Genomic DNA, 17,390 nt, shown 5'->3' with positions numbered 1-17,390 from the left:
AAGCAGCATTAGATGATCAGGCACGTTCTCTGACCCTGCATTCCAGGGAGGAAGGAACACTTCGGACATTAATTACAGGGATGATGAATGTAATATTTTAACATCCTCTCCTGTTGTCCTGGGGCTTCCTTTCATGCAGCTGTGGTCACAATCTGAGCATGTTAATCAGTGTGGCTTGTGACACATCATTATTTTCACTGGCTGTGACTATGCCAGAGAGAACAGTGACCAGCAGGTACCATTCTCAAGAAGCCTCTTAGGGAGCATGGGGCAGGACCACATGGTACAAGACCTAACCTGGTCTGGCGGCTTCTGAGATGGCTTCCTGGAGGAAGAAGCAATCAGACTGAAGTAACTATATACTGCGTGTACATGTGTCAGATATTTTGCAGGCAATAATATCAATCACCACAATATTTTGAGCACTTACCAGGGTGCCAGACAATGGTTTTCATTTATTATGTCTCATTCACTTTGCCTAAGACCCTAGGAAGTCGGTACCATGAAGAACCCTATTTCAAGGGGGAGGAGCAACGGGGTGGGGGATTAAGAGGTACAAACTATTAGGTATAAAATAAGCTCCAAGGGCATATTGTACAACACAGGGAATATGGCCAATATTTTATAATAACTATAAATGGAGTATAACCTTTAAAAATTGTGAATCACTATATTGTACACCGGTAACATATAATATTGTACATCAACTACACTTCAATAAGAAATAAATAAATAAGTTTAAAAATTAATTAATTAATTAAAAAGAAAAGAGACCTATTTCATAGGAGCCCGGGGCTCAGGGAAGCTAAGTGACCTGTCACACCACAAATTCAGTTAGGGACAGAGCCAGGATTTGAACTCCGGTTTACCTGATCCCAAGGTCTCTGCCTTTATACACTCCACTTGTGAGAGTTCCAGAAGAATCCTCAAGGAGTCTAGGTGGCTGAGGAAATGAAACGCTCGTACCTGACTCAGTTGGAGGACCAGAGAGCGCAACAGAGGCCTGGGACCAGAGCGGGTGACGCACAGAGGGAGCCCCGAGGCAGGAGGGCAGCTTGCACACTCCGCTCGGCTCCTGCCCTGAGGGTAAGAGGCCTGACTGCACGGCAGCTCTGGGCTGCGCTCGCCGCCCCTCACAGAGGCCCGTCTCCTGCCCGCACCACCTTCCCTCTCATCACAGCCAGGGGTGGCCATGGGCGATTCAGGCCTAGGAATTTAGAACACTTAGGGGGAAAGTCCCTGACGCACACCTCCACATCAAGAGGACTTTCCCGACTGCTTTCTCCCCCAGCCTCACCACAGAAATACAAGCTGCCAGCTGGGCAGGTCCTCCCTGCCGGGCATCTACTCAGTCCTCACAGCAGACCCACTCGCACCCATGGCAGAGTAGGGCTCAAAGTGCCGGAGTGCGTGTCTTTAGCTTATTTCCCATCTCCCTCTGCTCCCTCACGGGTACCCAGAGACGTTTTTCCTTCCCTAGTCCTCACCAAGGCAGAAACAATGACTCCACTAAGATGTTAAGAGATTCCCGAGAAGGCAGGGCTGGGGCAAGGGCAGGGAGGAGGGCGGAGAGGTGACTTAGCCAGAGGCGAATGGGTAGAGAGACTGAAGGAGGATGCAAGCAGAGTCATCAGCTGAGAGGACCCCCAAGTACACAGGAGGGGCTCAGCGCTGAGCTGGCTGTGAGTGTTGCAACCCCACTGCCCCGTCACCACTGGTCCACGTACCATCTAACAACCCAGAATACTCGTAGACACACTACCCCACCCAACCACCACCCAAGAACACAGGGGAGGGGCCCTGGACACCTTGAATGTCAATGCAGTCCCCTGTCTGGAGGAGTAGCAGGACAGATGGCTGGGAATTTCCCCAGGCACCAGAGGCAGGGGTGAACACCCTATGTCTGTTTCAATTACTCCCCTTCTACAGATGAACAAACTGAGGCTCAGAGAGATTAACCTGCTGGAGCTAATGATTGTTCTAAAAATGCAGATCTGACCAGGCTACTCAAATGTTTCAAGTCCCTCAGTGACTCCCGCAAGTCAAACAATTTCTTGACCACATCCTGTTCTTTCTTTTCCTTTGGCTATTCTATTCCCACTGCCTGTAGTGTCCTTCCACACACTTTCACTGCTCAGAAAATCTGAGATTCAGCTCAGATGTTACCTTCCTCTATATCCCTCAATGATCCACGTAGACCAAACAGGTCACTCCCTCCTCTGGACACTGGGACTGCTTTGTATCTATGGCAGGTACTTTAGGGCAAGTGTTTCCAAATTTCAATCAATCATTCACATGCCTTTTTCACATTTTTTCCCTACCACCTAAACTGGTATTTACTTAGTATTTTTTAAATCTAGTCACATCCATCTTTACTTAACTACATTTATCTGAAAAAGAAATTTTATATCACCACCATTAATGGCAAGCCAGTATCACCAGCCATAAGTGGAAGATGAGCATAAAAGTAAATAAAAGCGGGGGCTTCCCTGGTGGTGCAGTGGTTAAGAATCTGCCTGCCAATGCAGGGGACACGGGTTCGAGCCCTGGTCCGGGAAGATCCCACATGCCAAGGAGCAACTAAGCCCGTGCACCACAACTACTGAAGCCCACACACCTAGAGCCTGTGCTCCGCAACAAGAGAAACCACTGCAAAGAGAGGCCCGTGCACTGCAACAAAGAGTAGCCCCCGCTCGCCGCAACTAGAGAAAAACCTGCATGCAGCAACAAAGACCCAACACAGCCAAAAAATAAATAAAATAAAATAAATAAAATTATTTTTTTTAAAAAGTAAATAAAAGCAAAGCAGTGCGAGGAAATTCTAGCTAGATACTGCTGGCTGCTGAAGGTTCCAAGCCAGGCCTGCGTTTTCCTCTTGTTTACGGAAAAAAGTGATATTAGCAAATGTTAGCTATTAATGGCATGTTGTCATCAAATGAGACTTTCTGATTCAAGTAATTAGAAAGACTAAGAGAAAACATAAAAAGAGAGAAAAACTTTATCATTCATGTGGCACCTATGTACCACCTTAAAAAAACTCAATTACTCAACTAAAATCATCTTGCAAATCATCAATACTATGTGCTTCACACCTTAGAAAATACTGTTGCATTTGTAGAGATATTTATCTTTTAGTCAATCAACAGGGATGTGTGAAGATTCTCAGTGCCTCGCCCTGCCTTAAGCCACAGGGGTAGAGGGGAGAATAGCCAGTACCAGAGGACCCCCCTCACATCCTGCAAGTGCTACACAAAGGGGCAAACTCTGGAAAATTCCCCTATAGCAGCTGGAGGAAAACACAACTGACACACACGAAGCATTAATAACAATTTAGAGATAGAACTGAATCAAGTTCTACAGCAGGGGCCAGCAAACTTTTTCTGTAAAAGGACAAAGAGTAAATATTATAGGCTTTGGGGGACGGTCTCTGTATCCACTACTCAACTCCGCCACTGTAGCGGGAAAGCAGCCGTAGACCACACACAAGTGAATGGGTGTGGCTGTGTCCCAATAAAGCTTTATTTATAAAAATAGCTGGTGGGCCCAGCGCCAGTAGTTTGCTGACCCCTGTTCTAGAACATTTCAAAAAAGATCGGGAAAAAATAAGAGTGACTACATTATCAAAAGTGGCCACAGTTTAAAAAATAGAACTACCATACGACCCAGCAATCCCTCTACTGGGCATATACCCTGAGAAAACCATAATTCAAAAAGAGTCATGTACCACAATGTCCACTGCAGCTCTACTTACAGTATCCAGGACATGGAAGCAACCTAAATGTCCATCGACAGATGAATGGATAAAGAAGATGTGGCACATATACACAATGGAATATTAGCCATAAAAAGAAACGAAGTTGAGTTATTTGTAGTGAGGTGGATGGACCTAGAGACTGTCATACAGAGTGAAGTAAGTCAGAAAGGGAAAAACAAATACCGTATGCTAACACATATATATGGAATCTAAAAAAAAAAAAAGGTCTGAAGAACCTAGGGGCAGGACAGGAATAAAGACACAGACGTAGAGAATGGACTTGAGGACACGGGGAGGGGGAAGGGCAAGCTGGGACGAAGTGAGAGAGTGGCATGGACATATATACACTACCAAACGTAAAACAGATAGCTAGTGGGAAGCAGCCGCATAGCACAGGGAGATCAGCTCGGTGCTTTGTGACCACCTAGAGGGGTGGGATAGGGAGGGTGGGAGGGAGACGTAAGAAGAAGAGGGGATATGGGGATATATGTATATGTATAGCTGATTCACTTTGTTATAAAGCAGAAACTAACACAACAATGTAAAGCAATTATACTCCAATAAAGATGTTTAAAAAAAAAAAAAAAAAGTGGTCACAGTTTAAGTTGGATATGGACCCTAGCATGCTTTTCATTTCTTCCAACTCCTTCTTAGAGCCTCCTGATTGGGCAGGGGATCCATCTGGCCACAGCTGATTGGATTAGAGGTGGAGAACTGATCTAGGTTGAACCAATCAGATTCTCCCATTGAAGAATGTGGAATTAGGATGCTCCATGTAGGCAGTCTAGGATCCTGAAAAGAAAAACACACAGATCTGCCTAGAGTGGTCCTTTCCTACCACATGCAGGCAAAGAAAAATGACCTGGATGTGTGGGGGAAACAAGAAGGTCAGGGAATGAGCGAAGGCCTTGCTTTCCAGATCTTGGTTCCCGTCTCTCATGAGGCTTGGCTGTTTCCATAGAAACCTCCATATCTCCCCCAATAAAGTTATTATTTTATTTATACTAGCTTGAGTGGATGTCTACCTTTTAAAGATCTATAAGACAAAATTATCGCTTGAGGAGTACAAATTCTTAATAAAAATAAAAATTTCAGTCAGTCAAACAGCATCAGGTTAGTACATGACCTAAAACAAGACAAATTCCATTCTTTATAAATTCCATTCTTTTTAGGTGCCTCTTGCCTATATCAGAACCACGTGGGGTACTTGTTTACAAGGCCGATTCCAAGCGCCACCTCTCATCCAGAAGCTCTGACTGTGGCCTGGGAGTACGCATTTTAACAAGCGCCTCCCTTCCCCCTTGATTCTAATCACTAAATTTGTTGCTCTGAGGAACTCTGAGGTAATATCAGAATTGATTCATTTAATATGAGGGATAGGAGGTGTCTAGAAGCAAAACAGATAGAATCCTTTTGAGTGTCCCAACGCTTTCTCCACAGTCGTTACCAGGGGCGAAAAGGGAACTTTGCTCCTTAATATTCTCATCAAGCTTTCCTTTCAATAGGAATCTCTCTGCCCTTGGAGAGCTTTTTGAGAGCTTCCTGAGAGCTTTCCCGGTATCATGAAAGAAGTGATATTCTGCGGTGGTTTCAAAACATGTCTGTAAATATTTGACACTCCTCAGTCAAGGGGCAGAGTCTATGCCCTCTGCTCTTGAACCTGGGCAGCCTCTGTGACTGCGTCAATGAATGGAATACAGTGGAAGGGATCCTGTGAGACTTGGGAGGTAGCAGCTTCTGTCAGTTTCTCTTGGGACACCTGCCTTTGGAGCCCTAGGCCACCGTGCTAGTGAGGCCACAGCATGAGACCACGTGGAGAGGCCTGGGGACCACACCAAGAGCTTGCTGCCTAGACAGCACTGGGTGCTGCAGCCCCAGCTGTTCCAGCTCCAGCCACTGCAGGACAGAGCCCAAGCCACAAGCAACCAGTGAGACTTCCCAATCTCCTGACCCACATACACCATGAGAGATAATAATGTACGTGTTGTAGTTTTAAACCTCTGAGTTTGAGGATGATCTGTGATGCAGCAACAGGCAACTAGAACAGATTCACCTGAGTTCGTATGTGCCCTAAAGCAACCCAGCCCTTGTCAGGTGTGGCCCTTGCTACCTTGCTTTATTTATTTCTTGTGTTTGGCTATGAACACTCTTTTTAACCAGAAAACTTTTAAGGCTTCAATTGAGATGGGCAACAGAGATGGAATTCAGTCTGCCTTCCAAATGTATCGCCTTTCCTAGTCTCACCCAGGACCTAGAAGGCTGGTCAATTCATTTATTCGTTCAGTAAACATGAATTAAGTGTCTGGGATGTGCCAGGCACTGGGGATGCAGAATGACAATCCCTTCAGGAGGCTTACACACCGGCACAAATGAGTCCAATTCAATTATGATTAAACTCCTGAAAGAAAAGTTCATGGTGCCCTGTGAGTATTCACATGAAGGACTTAACTTGATTTGGTGGGCCAGCAAAGGATGCCCTGGGGAGGTGGTGGTTAAGCTGAGACCTGAAGAATGACCAGGACTAGCACAGTGGACATGGGGGAGGCATATTCCAGCCAAAGGGAAGCGAATCGTGTTCCCTTAGGAGTAAACTACCTGGATCCACAAACCTTGGTCTAGAATTACTGTAGGAAGTGAGCTCTTAAGCTCTAGAACTCAAAGTCCAGATGCCAACTCCCAGCCCTCTGAGATGTCTCCAGCAGAGAGAGCAGCACTGACCCCAAGTCGGGTGGCTGGACAAAGAACGGGTGACGTTCAAGGGAATGGGCCAATGTGTGTGCCAGGGAGAGAGAAGACAATGTGGGGATGACCAGCACGGGAGAGAAGGTGGCCAGTTTGGGGCTGATATGATAACCACCCCCATTTCTTACCTACTCTGTGCATTATTTCATTTAATTCCACACAGATGGGTAGTATAGGTACTGCTACCATCCCCGTTTCACAGGAGAGGAAGCCAGGGCTTAGAGAAGTTAGGTGAGTGGTCCAAAGTCACTCCTACTAGGAAGTGACCCTTCTAGGTCACCTATCTCCAAAGTCTATGCTCTTAACCATCTGATTCTGAGCCCTGAGCACCCAGTGTTGGGTCATGAGGCTGTACTGTCTGCAAATTATTGCTGGAGTGTTTCAAATATGACTCCAGATCCTGGCCCTGTTCTCCTTTTCCTACCCATCCTACCTGTTGAGACTTCAGCCCTTGTGGCCTAATTCATGGTCAAGAACAGAACACTTATGTCCTTTCTCCATTTCTTATACAACCACTAACAAACCACTCATCTACTGGTCGAGATGAGCTTGGTCTGAGTTAGTGCTGTGGTCACGACCCCAGTTCATCCATCTAGTCCAAGAGCTCTATTGGGAATTGTGTGCCAGGCATGATGCTGGGCGTTGGTGATGCGTCCGCGAACAGGACAGACGTGGCCCTGCTTCCAAGCAGTAAGTGGCTTGAGAAGATCTTACTCCCTCCATCTGTGCCCTCAAGTGTTGGTACGAGAGAGAAAAATGACAGAAAATCAGCCATAGCACCAGCAATGGTGATGGCCATGATCTAAAATGCTCCTTTACGTAGACATGATTTTTTAATTAATTGTCTCTCGCAGTTTCTGGAACTCCCACTTCAGTTAATACCAACATCGAGGGCATGGGCTGTTTGTTCAGCTGTCCCTCCATCTCTAGGGTGAGGATTCCAAACAGGTTGAAAGGCTGTCTTGAAGTGACGTTCTTATCAAATTCCAAGCCACCTCTGTTCCCCAAGAATCTTCTGGGAGAGGTGTGATCAACGCAGCAGCTCCAGTGACAGCAGATAAAATGGAAAGTAGCCCAGGGACTCCTAGCCAGAAAGTTGATGGAGATGAACTTAACTGGCAAATCCAAATGGCCGAATGTGCCTGGAACCTTGGCCCTTGCCCATGGGACTAGATGGCATCATGGTTAGGGCAGGGACTTTAGAATTAGGAGACCTGGTAAATATCCAAGTTCCACCACATACTAGCTGCGTGACGTTGGGAAAGTCACTTAACTTTTCTGAACCTTAATTTCCTCGTCTATAAAACAGACACACTAGCAATGCTCAGCTTTGGGTGGTGCTAAGGGAACTTTGGGGGATAAAGTATGCAAACTGTACACCTTCATTCAGCTCCGTGCTGGGCAAATGATGAGTACTTAGGGACTTGTACTAGTTATAATAACAAAGAACCAGAAACTGTGTGGCGTAAAACAACAGAAATCTATTCTCTCACAGTTAAGGAGACCAGAAGTCCTAAATCAAGGTGTTGGCAGAGTTGGTTCCTTCTAGAGGCTCTGAGAGAGAATCTATTCCATGCCTCTCTCCCAGCTTACGTGGTTGCCAGCAATCGTTGGTTTATGGACACATCATTCCAATCTCTGCCTCTGTCTTCACACGGCGTTCTTCCCTGTGTCTCTGCCCCAATTTCCTCTTCTTATAAGGAGACCAGTCATTGGATTGGGGCCCACCCCAATCCAGTCTGAACTCTGAACTTGATGACATCTGCAAAGACCCTATGCCCAAATATGGTCGAATTCACAGTATCAGTAGTTAGAACTTGAAAATACATATTGAGGGGAGACAATTCTATCCACTACAGTGGTTATCATCAGCTTCATCTTTTCAGAGAAGGACCAAGGGGACCACTTGTGATCCCTGTACACAGCATCAACTTCCAGCTCTCAACTGGCTAAGGAGATTTGCCCTGAGGGACCTGTGTGTCCATGTGCTTACTAATGGGAGAGCGCAGAGGTAGTTAGGGACCAAGGTCCCGCTCCCCACTCCCCCAACTTCAACAGACACCTGCCGCAAGTCCAAAGCCAAACCGAGCCTCCCTCAATTCGTCTCTCTTACATCTCTCATCCAGTGCATCAACAAGTTTTGTTAGCTCTGCATTCAAAATACATGCCATACTCCTTTCTGATCTAAGCTGCCACGATCCCCACCCTGGTCTCCTGCAATTGCCTCCTAGATAATTGTTTTCACTCTACCTGCTCCCAACCTCCACGTATGCTCTGTCCTGTCTGCAGGACCCTTCCCCCAGATACACCCAAGAGTTTGCTCCCTCACCTCGTTCAGTGTGGCTTCCTTACAGAGATCCTCCCTGACCACCTTCTCTAAAGTTGCAGCCCCTTTGTCACTTCCCATCCCTTTCCACTACTTTGTCTTTCTTCCCACACCTGGCATTCTATTAATTGCCATTTGTTTCTTTTCCTCCCTCCCTAGAATGTTAGTTCCAGGAGAACAGCTGTTTTGTTTGACTGGTTTGCTGTCGTATCCCCAACATCTAGACACTCAATAAATATTTCTTGAATAAATGAATGAAAATATCTGAGTGAGGGGGAAGTAGTTTAAAAAAAAAAAATCCCTAGATCTAGGTCACTAAAGATCTTTAGTTACTTGGTCCTCAGCATTGTTTAATTTATCTATGGTTAAATCCAACCTATAACTCACAATGAATTTGAGGTAGCATTCAACGTTATATAATATTAAACAAGTAGATTTTATAATATGTAAATTATACCTTGATAAATCTGGTTAAAAATGATTATACAGCATATAGTGTGTATGTATATGCATATATTATATAGTGTGCTTGTGTGTGTTGTACTATCAGCTTCCTAGAGGCCAAAGCAACCAGAGATACGTGATAAAAAAGTTCATATTTTCTATAGGGAAAATCACTTTTTGAGGAGAAAAATAAGCTTTCCCTAGAACTTAGGTCTAAAGGAAATGTCTCATGTGGATCCTGAACATGCAGCGCCACTGTGGACAATGTTCTTAATACCATCCCTATGACAGGGTCAGAGAGGAGGAGGAGAGACCATACCATCTAGCACTGCCGGAGCCTGCAAGCTTGACTAACGCACGGGGGTCTGGAAAAGATGCTAGCTTGATGAACTCAGATGGTGCATCTAAAATAGAGACAGAGAGAGACACATTTGGGGCTCATAGTGTCCCCGAACACTAATTTGAGAGGAGAGGATCGGGAAGGTGCAGGGGGCTGAGGGTGCACGGGAGAGGGATGGAGAAGCAAGCCAAGCCGGGTGTGTACAGGGCAGGCCTCCAGGGAGACCACGAGCCCTTCCCCCTGCCTCTCCCACACCCGCCACACTAGGGAGCTGGCTTGTGGACAAGGTGGGGTGCGTACCCTCCTCAATTTTAGGGTTCTGTCTCTTTGAGGGTCCCCTGCCCTCTAGGACTGTCTCCTGCTGGGGCTCCACACAGCTCCTCCAAAGACCGGCAGAGCAGAGAGTACTTTACATCAGCTCAGTTCTAAGTCTTAAGGCAAATCCGGTCTCCTCCCCTGCCCCCCCCTTTCCTTGGGTTTGCCTCGCCTCTGCTCGTACTGAGCTCCTGTTTCTCCAGGCTGCACATGAGAATTCCCTGCGGAGCTTTTACAGGCTGATGCTTGGGCCACACTCCAGACCAATTAAATCGGAACCTTCTAAATATCTGGGACCTTCCTGTGTGGCCTGCCCTGGGAGAGGACGAGGTGGTGAGCTGGCAAGAGGCCATCAGGATGGTATTGTAATCAGGGGCTGGAGCGCTGGGCACACACTGGCCACTGCTCTTCCAAGGGCGTCTGCCCATGCGGGAGTAGGATTTTGAGAGAGACTTGGGTGCGGCCAGGTTACTAAATGAAGGTGATCGTCCACAACCTCGTCTCTTTACAACACGGCAGGTATCCTGACAAGCTGTTTGACATAAGAATGCGATTTTGACCTTGACAGAATCTGATAAGCTGGGAGTTCATATCTAATTAGAACTGTAAAATCACAGTAGGTACAAGTTCATCTCTGGAACCACGAGTTCAAAGTTTAACTCTATCATGTGCTTGCTGTGTGATCTTGGGTAAGTTACTCAGCCTCTCTGAGTCTCAGTTCCCTCATAGGTAAAAGGGGCATAATGACAGTTCCTCCCTCAGCAAGCTGTTGTCAGGGTAAGTGACATAACGTAGGTAAAGCTCAGAGCCTGGCACAGAGAAAGCCATATTGTTAAAGTGAAAGAATAAATACAGAGAATAAGAGGAATGGTGGGTACAGTGGTTCTTTCCCACAGTCTCCAGGCGGCAGAAAGTGAACTAGAGCAATAGACCAACATTTCTGCAAAATCTATTTCCCAGGAGATCCTTATGCGAAGCCCAGAATGAAAGGCAAGGTCGTACCGTCTGTGTTTAGAGGTGGGGCTGGCACGAGCCCTCCGGGAGAGGCTAAGGGGACTCTCCTGCAGGGAGCTACATGCTCAGTCCAGACGGGACTTCCCTGAGGAATCAGCAGACCATCTGTCATCTTCTGAAATTCTGAATGGGGAAGCGACAATGTACCCTGGATTCCAGGCCTTGACAGACTCATCTTCTCCAGCAAAGACCTCCTTCAGACTGAGCCAGGGATGAAGAGATGGCTTAAGCCACCCAAGCCCTGATAACCAGAGGCCTGGAATGAGGGGCAGAGCCATTCCTACCAGGAGACCTTGTAAGTAGATGTGGGGATAAATATAGACAAGAGTCCACCGATTCATAGGGCCATGATGATGCTTCAATGATACGTGTCATAAGAGCTTAATATATAGACAGAACTCAATATACTACGTTCATCAGAGTTGATGAATTCTTTACCTTTTGAGGTTCTCCTAACTTTCAACTTTCACCAGACATGAAGATGTCCTAACATGTTCTAGGTTATCTTAAGGCCCTAATTTTAATCCCCCAAAGTGTATTGTTACTGTTCAAACTTTGGGTCAGATTTTCTAAGCGTATGTATCCACACATACGTGTGTTTAAATTTTATATTTGATGGTGGACACACTAATCGAATATGAAATCATGCGGTTTGGGGGAATCAAATGCATTCGCCTCTAGCAGCAAACTGGAAGTTAGCAGTCTAGGAATGGTTCCTGGCTTCTAATAGCTTGCTTGGGAGGAGCAACTGGGTGGACTTGCAAATAGAGGAAGTACTTCAGGAAAAACTGAAAAGTGGTATAGTGGGGAAAAGATGCTAATTGGGAGTTAATAGTGTGGATCAGGGGCTTCCCTGGTGGCGCAGTGGTTAAGAATCCGCCTGCCAATGCAGGGGACACGGGTTCGTGCCCCGGTCCGGGAAGATCCCACCTGCCGCGGAGCAGCTAGGCCCGTGAGCCACAACTACTGAGCCTGCGCGTCTGGAGCCTGTGCTCTGCAACGGGAGAGGCCGCGACAGTGAGAGGCCCGCGCACCGCGATGAAGAGTGGCCCCCGCTCGCCGCAACTGGAGAAAGCCCTCGCACAGAAACGAAGACCCAACACAGCCAAAAATAAATAAATAAATTAATTAATTTAAAAAAAAATAGTGTGGATCTGGGTAGGACTGAATCACTTTGTGGATACAATCTTCAAGTTGGTGAGACAAAAATAAGAGCAGTGATAGCGTGCAGATCAACTGGGTTATTTCATGATTTATTATGTAAGGTTTTCCATATTTAAAATAAAATCTCTTTATATGGTTACCTACTGTATGATTCCAACTATATGACATTCTGGAAAAGGCAAAACCATGGAGACAGTAAAAAGATCAGTGGTTGCTAGGGGGTAGGGGGTGGGAGGGATGAATAGGCAGAGTGCAGAGGATTTTTAGGGCAGTGAAACTACTCTGTATGTTACTATAATGGCTGATGCATGTCATTATACATCTGTCCAAACCCGTAGAACGTACACCACCAAGAATGAACCCTAATGTGAATTGCATTCTTCGGGTGATAATGATGTGTCAGTGTAGGCTTATTGACTGTAATGAATGTACCACTCTAGTGGGGATGTTGATAATGGGGGAGGCATGGAACTGAGTGGTAGATAAATTGAGTTTTCAGATCAGAGGTCAGGGTGACACGTGTTATTAAGATTTAAGCCTCTTAAAATGATGCCATGTCACACATTAGATTTAATCAAGTTGAATTTTTGCCCACTAGCAGAGAAAGCCAATGGAAGTGTGAAACGGAAGTTTAGAGTGGAGGTACTTTCAGCCGAGTCATCTCTGGCTCATGTGGACTTGCTATTGTTAAGCAAATGTCACTACACCCATGGAAGGAATGACTCACAGTCACTGCTGGAAAGAGGGAGGAGAGGGAATAAGAAGGTTTAAACTTGAAACGAGGAGCCCTGAGTTTTAAATGAAGGGGCTTAGCTGGATTTAATAAGTGTTTAATTGTTTGATTGGGTTGTAATAAGAAATGCAAAAGAACTATTATTTCAAAACTCTGGGTTGTATCACTTCTAATTATTGATATCATAGAATTGATATGGTGGAATTGATAGATATCCACTCGAGTTATTGAAGTGTTCTCTTGAGCTCAAATCAATGCTGGTGTCCTGTAGGTTTGCTTAGTCAATTTTCTTTGAATCACATGTTATATTTGACAAAGCTAGATGGTTAAAATAAAAGCAAATTTAATTTGACTCTTTTTTAAACAGTTCCCGGGAAAACAAACCAATAATAGATGGCTTTTACCAAAAGAAAACGCAATGAAACCCTTAAGGGTCTGTCATTCATTTCAACTATTAGGCGCACAAAGGAAGCCTGTTTCCCTATAATCTGATCTGCTCTGTGCACACAAGCCTCCCTTTATGATTGGGGTCACAGACTAATGGAGAATGGGTTTTCTCCAAGGCAGGAGTGGAGCATTTTGAGGCTGGGTGGCACAGTGGTCATGTGTTCGGGAGCCAGGCTCTCTGGGTTTGGACCTGCATCCACCACTGCATGAATCTGGAAGTCTCTCAACTCTGAGCCTCCATTTCCTCATGTAAAATGGGGATAATGACAGCACCCAACCCATAAGATCGCTGTGAAGATTAAACAAGCAGTGCATATAAAACACTTAGACGGGTTCTCAGCACTCAAAATACATTATCAATCTCTGCAGTGATTTTCAATGAGGTCAATACATAATATGAAACAGAGCTGACGGGCGGGGAAGGATTGAAACAAACTATGGCACGTTTAATTATATTAACCATCCGTAAGTGTACATTCAAAATATTTACCATGGGTGTTGGATGATTAAAATCTATAGGTCTCTGCTATCATGTTTGTTGTAGAAATGATTATGGGTAAGGTTGTTAGTAAACAGGGATTCAATATCTTAACAGGACTAGAATTTCTGAAATAGCACATAAAGATGCAGTTGATATGGATGTGTGGAGGATGAACTATGACAGCACAATAATTGGACCAGAGGCCGTGAATTATCGCCCGACACAGAGTTTCCCTGTTAATAGGCTCTATCTGGCCCTTCCAGTAAGAGGACTAGATTTAACTTTGTATTATTTTTCCCACAGAGCCAGGTAACGTTTTGAAGACTATACAGACTTAAAGGAAACACTGGCCTGTGTGCCAGACAGACCGGTATTTTCTTCCTTCTCTTCGAGGAACTGCCCATATCACATTTGCTTTTCAGAGAGTCTATTCCTGTTGTCCTTCCTGACAGATGGCTGGAAAAGTGACCTGTCCCTTTGGCCACAGCTAATTGGATCACATGATCACTGAGCCATACTGGCCCATCAGTTTCTTTCCTGGGGTTTTAAATTCTAGACTCTTCTAGATTTGGGGATTAGACATCGAGAATTGAGACGTGACGTAAGGCTGAAGGAGGTAACATTGATGCACATCACAGTGAGAGACGTCAGCAAGAAGCCAGGGTGACAGATTGGGGTCCCCGGGATGGAGACGATGAATGCTGGGCTCCTGGAAGCTTTCTGGTCCCAGCTGCGCTTCCTGCCTTTGGATGTTGGGAGATACACAGGGACATGCCATGTCTGTCCAATAAATCCCCCTTTACTCCCTGTGGCTTGACAAGAAAACTTGAATTCCAGACGTTTCACTTTCCTTGATGTAATTAATTTTATTGGGAAAATAGACCCTTATGCTTTTTTGTTCTGTAATTTACTATCCTCTGAGGGGTGAATGTAGGGGCTACAGAGAAGCAGTAAGTCACTTCATTGATGAGAGACCTGGACGAATTCAGAAAGTGGAAGGGCCTCACCATGACTGGGGAAAATGAGTTGGCAAAAAAACCACGGCAGTCAGAATTGCATACGAAAGACTGGGGGCTGGGAGGAAGGTGCCATAATTGGGAGAGAGCCAAAGAGAAGGCAGGAATCCAAGATCAGACAGCAAATGTCAAAAGGTTCTCTGGAAGAGGATTAAGGGAACAGGTAGCAAAGACTTTGAGCTATCTGTGAACCATATGATAAAGGACTCACCATATGGTGCAGGAAGATAGCAAAGCAGGTTGAAGTAAAGGGAAGAGCTTTTGCCTGTAGGATTATATAACCACCTCTAATGTATGGACGTATATGTGTGCATGTGAATCCACACTACTAATGAGATTAAAATTAGGATAGACTCCCACAACGGGAGCTCTGAGACTTTAGAAAAGGCCTTTGTTACTGGTAGAAATTGAACTGCCTTTTTATCTCCTCAAGCAATTTCTTCCTGTGGTAATTCAGTGCTGCACTTGGATCCAGCAGAAGACACTGGAGTCTGGGGCTTGGAGCTCTGGATTGTTCTCTTGTGCCCAAACTCAAAGCACACACTAGTTAAGTACCCCAGTGGCTTTTGGGGAGACAGCTTGGAGGTTGTGCTGTTGGGGAGCTAGTGTTAGTAACCAGGGCCAGCTTCAAGCACACTGGGGACCACGATCTCTGCAGGGGCTCATGAAAGTGTTTTAATTTCTTTTAGAATCACAAGAAAAAAAAAATGAACTTTTAGGCTGAAGAAAATGCTTTAACATGCAATATTAATACATTTGTCCTTATACCAAAGCAGTCATAAGATACAGTTTTTAACTTTTTTTCATGGTGTAAGGAAGAACCCACAAAAGTCTCCATAGCAGTTTTGAAACTGTTTCAAAAAAGAAAAGACTAGCAGTTTGGTGGAGATGAGTGGACCCAGAAGTAGAGAAGAGTGCTATTAGAGATGGAAAGAGGCAACTAGAATCACAACACCTGATTTCAAGTCCTGGTCCTGCCTACTCCCAGCTGTGTAGTCTTGGGGAGGTCACTCAATCTCTCTGACTTATAATTTCCAAATAGGTGTAATAGGGTTAATATCAGTAACTACCTTGCATGACTGTGGTAAGAAATAATATGATGTGTGATGCATATAAATCCATAGCATGATCCCTGGCAATTAGTATGAGCTCAAAAGTTGGAGGCAATGGAGATGGGCAAGTGGAATTGTAGAGGGTGGGGATGGGAGATAGAGCTGGTGAGGGTTAGAAGAAATGGAGGCTGACGGTGGAAAGGGAACCACCTGAGGAACCACACACACTAGAGACGCCACCAAGACTTGGAGGACCCCACGAGCTGAAGCCTGTAGAGGAGGTGAGGAGGGCAGGCTCTAGAAGAGAGTAGCCCATTCTCAGGAGCCCTCCCAGGAATCCCTGTTGATGGCTCACAGTTCCGACGGGTGTTTGCACATGCACAGGTAATTGACAAACACAGAGTGAGGACGGAGAACAGAAAATCTGGAGCCTTCCATCACGATGCACATGGCATTTGTCTAATGGCAAAGGCTCAGAATGAAAACAAGGCATGCAAACTCTGCTTACACTTACAGGCAAAGAGCAGAGAGGGGGAAATGAGAAAATAAGAGGGGAAAACGGTTAACCTTCTAGAATATGTTTGTGACATGGCAAGGTGACCACTGTTGAGACTAGAAATGCAAGTGTTAAGTATCAAGGCAATCAAGAGCCTAAGATCACATGCATCTAAACCAAACCTGGTCCATTAAATGCCCCTGACGAGCTCTGTGACTTTACCAACTTATTTCAACTTCCTGCATCTCCTTTCCTCATCTGTAAAATGGGGATATAAGTAGCTACATCACAGCATAAACATGAGCCAAAACATACAAAGCACTTACAACAAAGCCTGGCATATAGTAAGGACTCAAAATGTTAGGTGACATCACCATCTTCATCACCACCGCCACCACAAGAATATATGTTCCATGAGGGCAGATATTTTTGTCTGTTTTGTTCACAGCCATTTCCTCTGCACCTAGAACAGTGCCTGGCACATAGTAAATGCTCAACACATATTTGTTGAATGAATAAATCCTTAATCATGCTGTCAGTGGGCAGTTATTATAAAAGTGATACTCCTCCCTGGTATGGGTTCCAATCTTAGTCTCAATTCCTTTCCCTCATGTCTGCCCTCTGTTGTCATAAGCAGCCACCATGGCTTGTGCTCAGATCTGGAGAGTTAGGGGCTACGAGATCACTGATAACCTGGGAGACGGGCGATTCAGAAGTAGCTGAGAGTAGAAGTCACAAGGCAAAAGGATAAGGCACAGGTGAGTGGGGAGGAAGTGTAAGCAGCAAATCTCAAAAGAGCAGTTTGATTCTCTGGATATAGTCAGTGAGTAAAGGACAGAGAAGGGAGAGTCAAGATCACAGAAAACACCTTTAAGGATACAGAAAATGTTGAGCATGCTTCTCATCTAAAGGAAAGGATATAGGGGAGAGGGAAGATCAGAGACTTTCTGTACCTTCCAGATATACACAAAAAATGTAGCAAAAGACTTCATGTTCTTAGGAATACAATGGTAATTGAAGTACCAAATTGTCATGTGAGTGTAAGATCTTGAAGGCAGTTTTTCAT

The 17,390-nt window shown here is 45.2% G+C and overlaps 1 protein-coding gene across 2 annotated transcripts in view; it reads right to left on the bottom strand.

The window, feature by feature from the left end:
• PRKCB (protein kinase C beta) overlaps positions 1 to 17,390 on the bottom strand; it is a 311,595-nt gene that overhangs the window by 55,774 nt on the left and 238,431 nt on the right. The gene's annotated exons all lie outside the window — the stretch shown is intronic.

The sequence above is a fragment of the Eschrichtius robustus genome, chromosome 16 (genome assembly GCF_028021215.1).
Source record: "Eschrichtius robustus isolate mEscRob2 chromosome 16, mEscRob2.pri, whole genome shotgun sequence".
NCBI classification, from domain to species: Eukaryota; Metazoa; Chordata; class Mammalia; order Artiodactyla; family Eschrichtiidae; genus Eschrichtius; species Eschrichtius robustus.
This window is presented reverse-complemented; position numbering and strand designations above follow the sequence as displayed.